The sequence below is a fragment of the Peromyscus californicus genome, unplaced genomic scaffold (assembly GCF_007827085.1).
Source record: "Peromyscus californicus insignis strain IS unplaced genomic scaffold, ASM782708v3 Scaffold_8__1_contigs__length_139910024, whole genome shotgun sequence".
NCBI classification, from domain to species: Eukaryota; Metazoa; Chordata; class Mammalia; order Rodentia; family Cricetidae; genus Peromyscus; species Peromyscus californicus.
In genome coordinates, this window is record NW_026294606.1 from 115,610,222 (window position 1) to 115,624,771 (window position 14,550).

A 14,550-nucleotide genomic window follows, 5' to 3' on the forward strand; every position below is an offset into this window, starting at 1 on the left:
AATGAACCTACCAGGGGCACACCCTTCTACATGGATGAGGGTCCTCCATTGGGGCATAGTGGATCTACCAGGGTCACACCCTTCTACATGGATTAGGGCCCTCCATGGGGGCACAGTGAACCTACCAGGGGCACACCCTTCTGCATGGATGAGGGTCCTCCATTGGGGCACACCATTAAAGAAAACTCTCTCCTCCTCCAGCAGCCATCAACTGCCAAGAGCTCCCCAAGCAAGGGTAGGAGCTTATGAGTCCCTCACCCTCTATGCTCTCAGGGGGATTTTGCAGTGTGTTTCTTGGACATCCTTTGGCCCAGTAAGTCGAAGCTTTAGATAGGAAAGAGTCCAGAGGGGGTCAAAACTGCCAGAACTTAAAGTTACTCAATTATATGAAAAAAAAAATGGGACTGAAAATACCATCATAGAGAAACAAGGCCATTGATTTCTGTTCTGCTTTCTTCAAAGTACCTCCACTTATTTTTTTTTTACAGTTTGCACAGATATAAAAATTCTTTGTCATATTGTGTTTTGTTCTCCACCCTTTCAAACCCATAAAACAACAAAAGTTTGCTGACACACATTTTTCTCTTCAGGATTTTCAAAAAATAGTGGTTTTTTTTTTTTTTTGAGACAGGGTTTCTCTGCGTAGCCTTGGTTGTCCTGGAACTAGCTCTGTAGAACAGGCTGACCTCGAACTCACAGAGCTCTGCCTGCCTCTGTCTCTGAAGTGATGGAATTAATTTTTTTTGTATTTTACTTTTAACACAAAATTTTCCTGTTGTATTTTACTTTATCTCCAGGATATGTTGTGAAAGTTTTGCAAAATTCCTCCATATGCTGGGGCGTATAGCAATTGGAGCAGGAAGGATGGGAAGAAGGCTGAGAAGAGGCCAGGTGAGTTCATCTGCTGGTTAAGACATCTTAAATACATTTGAAAGCAAGCATTCATAATTGCTGAGTTAGACGGCAACACTTAATAGATCCTTGATGAAGTTCTTCTTGGCTTTCTACTAAAGACAGGAGCTACCCAGCTTAGACACACAGTCAAGGGACTCTGATCTTCAGGGTATTGTGGAAATCTTGGCTCAGTCTCCATGGCTGTCAGATTTTAAGGGGAGAGACAGGCAGTGGGTTTAAGCATCTTTGGTAGGAACTTCGGTTTAAATCAGCAAACCATCATCTTGGCAAAGGCAGGGAAAAACAATTCAGATTTATTTCAACTTACCTTCAGTTTGGGACGAATCTATGCTAGAAACTAAAACTGGTTGTAGAATTACCAAGTTGACCTTAGGTAGTTAATTTGTATGGCTCCCCCCCCCTCATTCTCCCCCCCACAACAGTCTTTCACTATGTAATTCAGGATGGCCCGGGTCTCTTGACCTCCAGCCTCCTTGTATACCGTTATGTTCATTATTGTTCCTCTTTTTCTTTAACAACAAAAGAAAACAAAACCCACAAAACAAAACAATCCCCAAACTGTTAAATCACACAAATAAAACATGGATTAAAGGTTCAAAATGGGGGCTGGATAGATAGCTCAATGTTCGAGCACTTGCTGCTTTTGCAGAGGAGCAGAGATGGGTTCCTAGCACTCACAAGACATCTTCCAATCTTACAGCTATAGCTCTCATCCCAGTCCCAGGGGATCCAATGCCTTCCTGTGTACCAGGCACACACTCACATGGGGAACATATATACATATATGCAGGCAAAGACTCATTTTTTTAAAAATCTAGAGGCTGGAAGATGGCTCAGAGATTACAAGCATTGACTGCTCTTTCAGAGGACCCAGGTTTGATTCTCAGCACCCACACGGTGGCTCACAACTGTCTGTAACTCCACTTCCAGAGGATCCGACACCTTCTCTGACCTCTGAGGACACTCTACACACGTGGTGCACAGATTTACAGGCAGGCAAACACCTATACACACAAAATAAAATAAAGTCTTTAACAAATCTCTTTAAAGTTCAAATAGTCCTGGTGTGAGAGGTCATGCCTATTATTATCTCAGTAGTTGGGAAGATTGCAAGGAGCTTAAGGTTAATTTATGCTACATAGTGTGTTCCAGGCCAGTTTGGACTACAGTTGGACTAACTGAATGAGACCTTTTCTCAAAATCCAAACCAAACTAAACCAAACCAAACCAAAACCCTACAAGATAGGAGGACACATGGATAACACTCTTTTATCAAAGAAGCAAAGGGCATTATCATCCTTGAGCATATCCAGGAACAGGATGAGAATTTCAGCTTCTGTATCTCTGTAAAGCATCCCTGCTTCAACAGACGGTATAGGAAAACTTTAATAGAAAAGAGCTAAGACTAGGTGGATATCTGGGAGACTACATTCTCCAGCATGCATTGCTCCTCCTGGGCGCAGACAGTGATGGGCACAATCACGTTGCTTTTGCGACAGGAATGGGCGGGGCGAGCGACTACAAAACCCAGGATGCAAAGCCCCTCAACTTTGGCCCGTGTCTGGTGCTTTCTCATGGGCTGATGCTCCTTGCTAAAGAGACCCCAGGGTGGACAATGCTTCCGCTGAGAACCCGCGCAGCCTCTCGGACCGTGGCATTTCGAAAGACGAAGGAAAGTAGATGAAGGCTGCATCACCCTATCTTTAAGTTAGTGTAGTTTGTGCTCAGGGTGGCAGCACGTTGCGGGCTTCCTTCCGTATGTATTGTTTCTCGGATGCAGTGACCAGCCAGTCCCCATAGGTCGAACACCTCGAAGGCAGATGTTTGGAGCCCCGAATCCAAGTTCTCAGTGTCTACTCATTGGCCCACACTTGGTGCGCAGGCGCTCGGGCTCGGACCCGGTCCCACAGGGCTAGTGAGCGGCAATTGGCCCAAGCCCGCGACATAGGAGTCTGGATTGGTAGTTGCTAGCAGGAGCCTGGTTTCTTCCTTGACTTCTGCGAGTGATAGTGTGTGATTGGTTTAAATCCGCGGGTACCTGCCAGCGATTGGGCAGCGTCTGCGGACGGCCCGCGGCCATTGGCTGGCGCTAGGGCCATCCCTCCATCGGCGGGCAGCGAATGAAGAAATGGGAACGGGGAGGGGAAAGGCCGCGACGTGAGCGCGCGACCTCGGGCGCCATTTTGTCGAGAAACAAGCGGAGTTAACCGAAGAGGGGGGTCGAGGAGAGCCGGAGTCGAGGACCCAGGAGTTTCCTGTGTCCAGCGCTGCCGGAGCCGCCCGAGGTGAGGCGGGCCGGAGTAGGGAGTGGCGGGGGCTGGCGGTGTCAATCCCGGGACGCGGGTGCGGGGGGTGGGGGGGAGCGGTGCCGGGGGTGGACCCGGACCATTGGAAGCCTCTCCCGGAGCGTCGGGACCGAGGGGGCAGCCTGGACGGAGCCGTGGGGCGAGGCGGCAGGGGACGGAGTCGGGCCGCTCGCCGAGGCTCTGCTCCCAGAGGGGAGCCCGGCGTGGAGGTTCCGGGGAGCGGAGCGCCGGGCGCGGGGGAGCCCCGGAGCGGCTCGGCCCCGGGGCCTGGAGGCTTCGCGGATGGCGGCGGAGGCGGCAGTTCGGGTCCCAGGCCCTCGCCTCCTCCCCGCGCGCAGCCCGCGCCCTCCTCGGAGCGCACGAGCAGGATCCTCAACTGCTCCTTGCTCCCGGGCTCCCGGCCGGGGGGCGGGCGGGCAGAGGCGCCCGCGGCCTAGGTCCCCCGGCGGGCGGGGACGGCTTTGGAGTTGTTGCCGACTCCAGCGCTTTCCGGGGACTCCGTCCCCTCCTCCTCCGCGGCCAGCACGTTGTCAAGCCCCCCGCTCGCGGATGCCTGGCGGTGGGAGGGGCGGGCGGGCGGGAGCGAGCACTTCCGTGTTACTTCTCGCCACAGGTTTTTTTTGTTCCACTCGCGCGCCCCGGCGCTCGCACTTTCTCCCAAGTCGGTCCCCACTTAGTCACCTCGGTACCTGTGGGGTCGGGTAGTGGCGGTGCTGCCTGTCCTGCCTTCCCTCCCCCCAAACCCCTAACCCCTGGCAAGTGCCTACTAGTGAGCCGAACACTTGTAGGTCTTGGAGTGGGTGCAGGTCTTGGAGAGATTTAAAACCTAAGGCTGAACAAACTATCTTTTGGCCATGCCACCGGCTCTGAGGCTTCACCCACCTGTGCTCACAGACGTTGCTTGCAGGAGTGTGCTTCGTAGGTTTAAAGAGTGCTTCTGAAAGTGTGTATGTAAAATAAGACTTTATGAGAGGTAAACATCCCTCTGAAGTCATCCCATCATATGTCACACTCCCTCCTTCCTTGAGCATTTAATAATCCAAGCAAGCCTTGTACTACTGAGCCCCGGATGTCGCGTTTCTTTGGGACTTGAGTAAAAAGCCCATTTTTTTTTTTCTTCAAAACTTGAGCAACAGTACTTGAGTTTCCCTACATGTTTTGTTGCAGTTCGACCCCCTTGTGATTACAATGGAGACTTTTTTAAAAACAGTCAATAATTAAGTGAATAAATGTACCCCTCTTAATAAAAAAAAAAAAAAACCAAACATTTCCCTCATGACCTCCTTTGAAAAGGAGTAGGGATGCATGTGTGAAAATGGCGGAGGTATAAATGGTATCCGTTAAAGTGATGCATGAGGACACCACAGATCATTATCTTGTTTGCAGGAAAGTGGACTGATGGTGCTGGATTTCAGAGTAGCAAGCAGTGCCTTCACGTGAATTCACGTGTGTTAGTAAGGTTCTTTTTGTAGGGAGAGTGACTTTCTTGGAAATTTGTTTCATGTTCACCTGGTCCTGGATATTTAGTGGAAGTAAGTCTAGAAGTGAGGCCAAAAAAAAAAAAAAAAAAATCCTGACCTTTAGCAGGGTGTGGTGGTACTGGCTGCTTGTAATCCCAGTACTACAGAGTCAGACATGAGGAGCTCAGCAATTTCTTTTGTCAACAGCCAAGGCTACATATCAAAAACCTTTCTCAGAAAACAACAACAAAACCAGGGGGGAGAACCAAAGAGGGTGGGCACCTCTAATGAATACCTGAAAGTTTTTGTTTTTGTTTTTTAGCCTAAGATTAAAAAATATGTATGTGTGTATGTGAGTGACTTTTGAATTCTTGTTTGAGACAGCTCATGTGTGAAGGTCAGAGAAAAAATTTAAATCCCAGACCAAGCAGCCTGGTCTACAGAGCAGTTTCCAGGACAGTGAGGGTTACACAGAGAAACGCTGTGAAGAGTCAGTATTCTCACTCTTACGGGAATTTCAAGGGTGGAACTCAGGTCCTCAGGCTTGTGTGACAAATGCTTCTACCTGCTGAGCCATCTTGAGGCCCTTAGGAGTGTAATCTTAGAAGTTGGCTTTATTTTTTTGTTGTTGATTTTGAAAGTTATTTCAGATTTACTTTTGCGTATGTTTTGTTCATATGTATGTGCACCATGTGTGTGCCTGGTGTCAGAAGAGGGCGTTGGATCCCTTGGAACTGGGTTATGTGTGGTTTGAGCCACTGTACCGGGACCTCTGCAAGAGCATCAAGTGTTGTCTTGATTTGCTGAGCCATCTCTCCAGCATCTTGTTTGTTTTGATCAGAGATTGCTGTTGTAGTTCAGTTCAGAATCCTCCTACTGTTCAATTATAGGTAATCATAGATTCATCACCATGTAACCTAGTCCTGTTGTGTTTCTTTAGAAAATAATTCATTTATTGTGTGAGTGTCTATTTGCATGCCACAGTACTCCTAAAGATTAGAGGACAACTTTCAAGAGTTGTCTCCCTTTGCTGTTGGAGTTCGAGTGATAGAATGAGTGCAGGTTGTCCGGCATGGTGGCAGGTGCCTTTATCAACTGATGCACTGCGCTTGCCACCACTTGACACTTTTGCGTTAACAAGAATAGTACCTGCCTTTTTGAAATGCTTTGTTTGGTGTCACTCACTCACTGTGTATGTGGTGTTGGGGCTTGGGCACAAGACCTTAACAACACATGCTGGGCAGGTGCTCTACCCCTGAGATACACGACTTGCCCCTTTGCTTTTTTGTGACAAGGACTCAATATGGAGCACAGGCTAGTCTTGGACTTGTCAATCTCCTGCCCCAGCTTCCCAGATGCTGAAATTACAGCTGTATGCCATCACTTCTGTTTGGTATATTTTTAATAAAAGAACAAAACTTAAAAATGTTAAATTTTATGTGTATGTAAATGTGCCTTCTTGTTGTATGTGCACCGTGTGTTCTGGGTGCTAGATGACCCTCGAAAGGGGCGTTGAATCCTCTGGAACTGGAGTTAACTAGGAGCAGTTGTGAGGGGTCCCACATGGGTGCTGGGAATTGAAACTGGGTCTTCTGCAAATGCAGTACATGCGCTTAACCACTGAGCCCCAAGAACAGAACTTTTCGTTTATACAAAAGAATTAGCCGAAAAGATGGGCCTAGTGACTCAGGCCTGTACATGAGGCTCAGGCAGGAGGATCAGGAGTTCAAAGCCAGCTTCAACTCACAGTTAGCCTTGGTATAATAAGATCCTGTCTCAAGGGGGAAAAATTAGCTGAAACACTTTTTAAATGACCCTGAATAAATTTTCTGTTTCAAAGTGACATCCAAATGAGGTTGTTTTGTTTTATGGTTCTGGGTGTGATACTTGGGATCTAGCATATACTGGGCAATCATCTGCCAAACTACACTCTCATTGAATTATTATGTTAAGATTTTGTATATAGAAAGTCCAAAAGTCCTTTTCTGTTGGCTCATAGTTTTTGTTACATTTATGTATATGTATATATATGCAGGTTTGGAAGCCAGAAGACTTGTAGGAGTTAGTTCTTCTCACCTGGCAGTTCTGGGGATTGAACTCAGGTTATCAGGCATGATTGAAAGAACATTTTCCCATTGAGCTGTCTCACTGGCCCATGTTCTTTGGCTCACAGTTTTTTTGTTTTGTTGTTGTTGTTTTGGCCAGACCAGGTGACCCTGGAGCTTTTGGGATTCTCCTATCTCCACCAAGATTATGACAGGCACCACAGCTCCTGGTTTTTAATGGGGGTTCTGGAGATTCAAACTCAAGTCCTCATGTGTAGGTGGGAAGCACTTTGAACAGTTGAACTATCTCATACCCGGCCCACTGTGTACATTTTCTTTGTTGAAACAGCCTCATTGTATAGCTCCGGCTAACTTGAAATTTGTGGTATGAACCAAGCTGACCTCGAGGTTGCAGTGCTCTTCCTCCCTCTGTCTCATTTTTTGTTTTGAAGATTATATGTGTAGTGTATGTGTATGTGTATGTGTAGTGTATGTGTAGTGTATGTGTATGTGTAGTGTATGTGTATGTGTAGTGTATGTGTAGTGTATGTGTATATGTAGTGTATGTGTAGTGTATGTGTAGTGTATGTGTATGTGTAGTGTATGTGTATGTGTAGTGTATGTGTATGTGTATGTGTACGACCCGAAGAAGGGTTAGAAAGCCCCTGGAGCTGGAGTAGGTGAGCTGCTTATGTGGGTGGGTGTTGGGAACCGAGTCTGAGTCCTCCATTAGAGCTGAATGTGCTCATAACCTTTATCTCCCTCCAGCCAGTCTCTGCTTTCCTTCTTCCCTCTTCCTTCTTGTTTGAGATAGTCTCGCTGTGATTTAGCTTCTGCTGGCCTGGGCCTGGGGAACTGGAACCTTACTGTCTTAGGCTGCCTGGGCATATGGGTGCAAGCCTGCACTACCATGTTTCCCTCCAGTCTGTTGGGGTGGGGAGTGGTTAGAGACTCCTGCATCCCTGGCTGGCTTGGAGTTTAAGTAGACCAGGCAGATGCCCACCTGCCTTTGCCTTTTGAGTACTATGTTTGCTTCTAAGGTGTTTGTTAAGAACTCTTGAGGGTGGGGGTGGGGGTGGGGGTGGGGGCTCCAGAGGAATACCCTTGGGTCCTTGTTTCTGATTTTTTTTTTAAGGACACACACACAAACACACACACTCACACACACAGACAATGTGTGTGTGAGTGTGTGTGCTTTGGGGAGTTAGCCATAGTCTTCTCAGAACTTACAGGATTGCTGCTGCTGCTTCTTTTTTTGTTTTGTTTTGTTTTTCTTTCTTTTTCTTTTTTTTTTTTTTTGGAGCTGAGGATCGAACCCAGGGCCTTGCGCTTGCTAGGCAAGCGCTCTACCATTGAGCTAAATCCCCAACCCCTCTTTCCTGTTTTTCAAGACAGGATTTCTTCTCTCCCTGTAGCCCTGGCTGTTCTGGAACTTTGTAGACCAGGCTGGCCTCGAACTCAGAGAACCCTTTTGGGATTAAAGGTGTATGCCACCACACCCAGCTGTAGCTAGAAGTTTTTCTGTGTCCCACTTGGTCCTCAGCCACTCAGACCCAAGTAAACACACACAGGCTTATATTAATTAAAACTGCTTGGCCATTAGCTCATGCTCACTACTGGCTAGCTCTTACACTTAAACTCAGCCCATTTCTGTTAATCTATATGTTGCCACATGTTCCGTGGCTGTGTGTTATTACATGCTGCTCCCTGGATGGCGGGCTGGTGTCTCCTGACTCAGCCTTCCTCTTCCCAGAATTTTCCTTGTCTGCTTATCCCGCCTATACTTCCTGCCTTGCTACTGGCCAATCAACGTTTTATTAAACCAGTGTACAAAAGCATTATTCCACAGCACCAGCTGTATAGAATTGCTTCTTAATGCCAGCAGTCTTGGTGATCTTGAACAGATTGAAATGCATTCTCTTGCTCAGGGGTCTGTCTACCTTCGCCCATAATGATGATATCACCTATCTGCATATTCTTAAACAAAAAATTATGTGATATTTATATTTATGTGTATGAGTGTTTTGCCTACATGTATGTCTGTGCACCATGTGTGTCTGGTACCTGTGGAGGCCAGAAGAGGGCATCAGATCAGTACTGGAGTTAATCAGTTGAGAGGTGCCATGTGGGTGCTGGGAATAAAACTCAAGGTCCTCTGGAAGAGCAGCCAGTGCTCTTAATCACTGAGCTCTCTCCAGGCCCCTATCTGCATATTCTTGAAGCAAGGAGACACCTGTTCTTGTGGCACTTCTTGAATTGTATTTTCAGATGTAGTTGAGGTAGTCCTGGTGGATGACAATAGTTCTCTGCATCTTCATATTGGTCACTATACCCAACAGGCTCGGCCCTCACGTGGCGATGTTACCAGTGAAAGGGTGTCTTGAAGCTTAGAGCAGTATTTTGGTTGTACTGAGGGAGCCACTCTCTCAGCAAGGCCCTCTTGTTTTGAAAGTACATGGGCTGCTTTGGGTAAGCACACTTGTTCTGAGTATCTGCTATCTTCCCAACAGCCTGAGAAAAGTGTGGCATCCTGGGTTTGGGAGGGAGGGAGAGACAGAGAGTGTCTGTCTGTCTGACTGTCTCTGTCTGAGTGTGTGCATGCATGAGTGCACTTGAAGGTAATGTAGGTCAGGGAAGAAAAGTGGGTGTCAGTCCTTCCTTTCACTTCTCTATGTTTGCTGTTACAGTATGCCAGGCTAGCTGACCTTGGAGCTTCAGGGGATTTTCCTGGTCTCGGCCTCCCATCTTGCTGTAGGACCACTGGCATTACAGACACCTGCTACCGTGTCCAGCTTTATGTGGGTTCTGGGGATTTAAACTCAGGTCCTAATGCTTAAGCAGCAAGTGTTTTGCCCACATAGTCATTTTTCCAGCTCTGTTTTTGTTTTTTAAAGGTGTGTGTGTGTTGTCTGTCTGTCTGTCGAGGCTAGAGACATTTGATTCCTAGAGCTGGACTTACAGGTGGTTGTGAGCCACTTGACATGGGAACTGAACTTGGATCCGTTTTGAGATAAACAAGTGCTTTCAATCACTGAGCTATCTTCCCAGCCCTCCTAAAAGCATTCTGACATTGAGCATTTCTAAGCCCAAGAATAGAATTTTTAAACATGCAAAAAAAAAATTAAATTTATTTTTTGAGGGGACTCCGTGTGCCCCAGTGTCCTTGTGGAGATGAGCGCTAGCACGTGGGAATTGGTTCTCTTCACCATGTGGCTCCCAGGAATCAAATTTAGGTCTTCATGCTTGGTGGCAAGTACTTACTGAGCCATCTTACAGGTTCAAGAACATATAATTAAAGAGAGTGTGTGTGCGCGCGCGTGTGTGCGCATGCATTTGCCCTGAAATGCATGTCAGAGAACCACTTAAGAGAGTTTGTTCTCTCATTGCACAGTGTGAGTCCCAGGGATTGAACTCTGGTGGTCAGACTGGGTGGCAAGTACTTTTACCTGCTGATGCATCTTATCTGACTAGAATACTTAATTTTGGGAGCCGAATATGATGATAGATGGCCATAATCTTAGCTACTTGAGAGGCTGAGCTGTGCGTGGATTAATGGGATATGTGAGTTCAAGGCCAGTGATGGATCTACTGTCAGAAAAGGCTAACGGTTTTTGGGGTGCATATGGTTTATGCTTTTTCAATTTGTATAATTCTTTTTAGCTGGGATAGCAGAGGTACATATGCAGTGCGCATGTACCCATTGTTATGTTCTAGATAGTTCTGAGAATATGCCTTTTTCCTTTTCAAGCAGATATACATCCTAGTTACTTGAAAGTATTAAATACTAAATAAAAAAGATATGTATATGCATATTAGTGTGGGTATGTACATGTGGGTGCTAGTACCTCTGGGGCCTTGATATGGTGTTATGTGCTTGGTCTTACTGTAGTTTGTTATGCCGTGTTTGATTGATATCCCTGGGAGACCTCTTTTCTGAGGGGAGGTGAAGTGGGGGTATGGATTTGGATGAGGCAGCCCAGTAGGAGGAAAAGGGTCCCACAAGTAGGCAAAAGAGTCAGAGACAGCCCCCCACCATCACTCCCATTAGGAATCCCACAAGAACACCAAGCTACTCAGCCACAGCATATATGCAGAGGACCTAGGTCAGACCCCTACAGGCTTCCTGGTCTACAAACACCCATGAGTCCTGGTCAGTTGATTGTGTGGACCCTGTTCTGGTGGTGTCCCTTGACCCCTCTGGTTCCTTCTTCCTCCCCTTTCTCTGCAGGACTCCTCGAGCTCTGCCTAATGTTTGGTTTGCATCACCCCCCCCCTTAAGATTTATTTATTATGTATACAGTGTTCTGCCCATATGTATACCTGCAGGCCAGAAGAGGGCACCAGATCTCATTACAAATGTTTTTGAGCCACCATGTGGGTGCTGGGAATTGAACTGAGAACCTTTGGAAGAGCAGCCAGTGCTCTTAACCGCTGAACCATCTCTCCAGCCCCTTGTATCATCATCTCTTAATGGACAGAGAAGACAAAACATTTCTCAAACTTTTGACTACATTGTTTTCCTTCTTTAAGATGTATGTATTTTATTTGTATGAATGTTTTACTTGCATGTATGTATCTGTACCACATGTGTGCCTAGTGCCTTCAGGTCAGAAGAGGATGTTGGGTCCTCTGGAAGTGGAGTTTATGGATGGTTTTGAGGAATGAGGTGTGTGTGGGATGTGAGCATACAACACTCCCCCACTCCCGCAGATGCCTGTAGAGGTCAGAGGTGTCAGATTCCCCCTGGGACTAAAATTAGAATTGTGAGCTGTCTGATGAGGGTGCTGGGAATTGAAGTAAGGTTCTCCTGAAGAGCTATGCGTGTTCTTAAGGTTTTGGTTTTGTTCATTTTTAAAATATTGATGTGTACATGGCCTGTTTGTGGAAGTTAGGACAACCTTCAGGAGTTGGTTTTCTCCTGCCCTCTGTTCAGGGGAGTGAACTCAGGTTGTCAGCAGCAGGTGCTTTTACCTGCTGAGCCACTTCACCAGCCCAAGGCTTTGGTTTTCAAATAAAATTGTTAAAACATTTCAGTCATCTGTGTAGGTGTATTAGATGCTGGGTATAAAAACAGAATGATCCTGTCCTATCAATTACATGAAGTTACTATAGATAATCATTTGGCAGTCTTGATATTTGTTGTTATTTGATAGGGTCTTGTTTTGTAGCCTAGACAGGCTTTGAAATTTTAATCCTGCCTCAACCTCCTGATAACTGGGATCATAGGCATGTACCACTATACTGGGCTAAGCATTTAGTAATCTTGAGATAATTTAGGCAGCTCAGTGGTAGGAACAAGAGAATTCAAGGACAAACAGAGCTACATTGGGAGATTCTGTCTGAAAAATAAAAATAAAAAAAATAACACACACACATGAACTCAGACTGACTGGCAGGGATAAGACTTGCAGGTTCAAACCAGACAAAATCTCAGCAGAGGAAGGTGAGTGAACACACAGTCCCCCCCCAAACAAGAAGTTACTTGTAGTTGATAACTGCTTGGAAAGGAAAATAGATTTTCTCCAGTGGAGTATCACTCTATATCAGCCACATTCTAGGACAAGCACTGTGCCTAGGAGTAGTTGGCCAACACAAAACCCACTATTTTTTTATGTACCTTTTGAGTTTTGTATTACTAATTTTCTTTTTTCTTTCTTTTGAGAGATTGAGTGAGTAGGGAGGTGGGGAGGACTTTGAAGGAGTTGGGAGGATAAAGAATATGATCAAAATATTCTGGAAATTTTTTTTTTTTTTTTTGGTTTTTCGAGACAGGGTTTCTCTGTGTAGCTTTGCGCCTTTCCTGGGACTCACTTGGTAGCCCAGGCTGGCCTCGAACTCACAGAGATCCGCCTGGCTCTGCCTCCCGAGTGCTGGGATTAAAGGCGTGCGCCACCACCGCCCGGCTGGAAATTTTTTTAAAATAAAAATCTGCTGAAAAGGGAAAAAAGAGACTATGGTGGAATGAAAATAAGGAACTCTAGTCACTCATTAAATTTTTTTACAGCAGGGCTGGAGAGATGGTTCAGTGATTAAGGTTCCAGAGGGCCTGGGTTCAATTCCCAGCCCTCACATGGCAACTCTGCAGCCTCCTGTAACTCCAATCTAGGGGATCTGATACCTTTTGGCTTCTAAGGGCATTGCATGCATGTGCTGCCAAGACATACAAGCAGGCAAAACACTCATGCATAAAATAAAGATAAATTTAAAAAATTACAACAAAGCAAAAAAAAAAAAAAAAAAAAAAAAAAACAACCTCCAAACCAAACACCTGCAGCCTCAAACCAAAAAACCAAACCAAAACAACAACAACAACAAAAAACATCTGAAGAAAATGTTTAGTGGAGAGCATGTTAGCATTGGTTTTGTAGCTTTGTATTACGTATTTAGAGCAGATATAGTCTATAGCAGATAATGTGACCTAAACTATGTATACATTTATGGGACTAGAGCTTAATTGGAAGGGTCTTTCTTAACATGTTAGTGTATGTTATAGAAACTGGTAAGTTAAAAATTACAGTAATTAAAATTCATGGGCCAGTGAGAGGGCTTAGTTGCTGAAGGTACCTGATACCAAGTCTTGCAATCTGAGTTTGATCCCGAGATCCACTTCGGACCCTTCTACATGATAACTCCCACAAATCTGGACTTGAGCTCACAGAGATCCTCCTGCCTCTGCCTCTGAATTCTGGGATTAGCAGTATGTGCCACCACATTTGGTACAGGGTAACATTTAGTTTTTCATGGTCATGTGTTTTCAAGTTTTTTGGGGATCAGAAGATGACTTAGTGAGTAAGTGCTGCTGTGTAAGCATAATGATGCGTGTGGATTCCCAAGGTAGGCATTTGATCTGCAACCCAGAGTTGAGGGAAAGCAGATAGACCTGGGAGGCTTGCTGGCCAACAAAGTTAGCGGAACTCAAGTTCCAGGTTCCATGAGAGACTCCCAATCCCAAGACATCTTGTCTTCACCCCTGACTTCCACACATACCCACACAAAACCTTTCTTCTATTGATCATAGACTACAGAGAACAAGAGTAGATAGGATCTGAGAGGTTAGAAGTGTAGCATAGCAATTGTGGGAGAGACAAATGGTCTTTAGATTAGTAGATTTAAAGATGGTAAGAGGAGCATGGGGTAGGGAGTGGGAGGGAGTTTAAGATCGTGGTATGAGTAATTTAAAAGATAATAGTATCACTTGAGATTGGGAAGACTTTGCAATCGTGTAAATAAAACAGTGAGTGGGAAGACCAGTTTTGTTTTTGTTTTTGTTTTTTTTTTTTTTTGGTTTTTCGAGACAGGGTTTCTCTGTGTAGCTTTGCGCCTGTCCTGGAACTCACTTGGTAGCCCAGGCTGGCCTCGAACTCACAGAGATCCGCCTGGCTCTGCCTCCTGAGTGCTGGGATTAAAGGCGTGCGCCACCACCGCCCGGCTTTGTTTTTGTTTTTTTAAACATACTGTGGAGAGGCTTGAGCTGGTAGTAGAATTGGACAGTTAATGCTAATGCTATAGATGGTTTTTAAAATCATGAACTGAAATGGATTACTAAGAAAGTAAATATAGAGAGGGAAAGGCTAAGGTTTCTTATGTGAGACCAAAAGCTAGTAAGAGGCCCAAAGAGAAATTATGTGGAATCACCAGAATAAAAAAGTATAGCCATCATCTTGGAGGGAGGGGAGTGGTCAGTTTTGTTTTAGGTGACATAGATCACATTTCTTGGTTTGTGCCAGGATGTATGTAGGAGATGGGGATAGGTGGAGTTGTGGTTGGTAGTATTTTATGGAGCTGGGGATAGACTCCAGGGCCATGCACATACTGCCAAGTGTT

The 14,550-nt window shown here is 45.7% G+C and overlaps 1 protein-coding gene across 7 annotated transcripts in view; it reads left to right on the forward strand.

The window, feature by feature from the left end:
- Positions 1 to 3,062: 3,062 nt before the first annotated feature.
- Positions 3,063 to 14,550, forward strand: part of Cnot1 (CCR4-NOT transcription complex subunit 1) — an 85,033-nt gene continuing 73,545 nt past the window's right edge. For 3 of the 7 annotated variants that reach the window (XM_052727041.1, XM_052727043.1, XM_052727046.1), the window contains exon 1: positions 3,067 to 3,200. The gene's annotated coding sequence lies outside the window, so the exon portion shown is untranslated. Of the gene's footprint in view, positions 3,201 to 14,550 lie in introns of all 7 variants that reach the window. The other 4 variants (XM_052727044.1, XM_052727042.1, XM_052727048.1 and 1 more) reach the window with 4 other exon arrangements.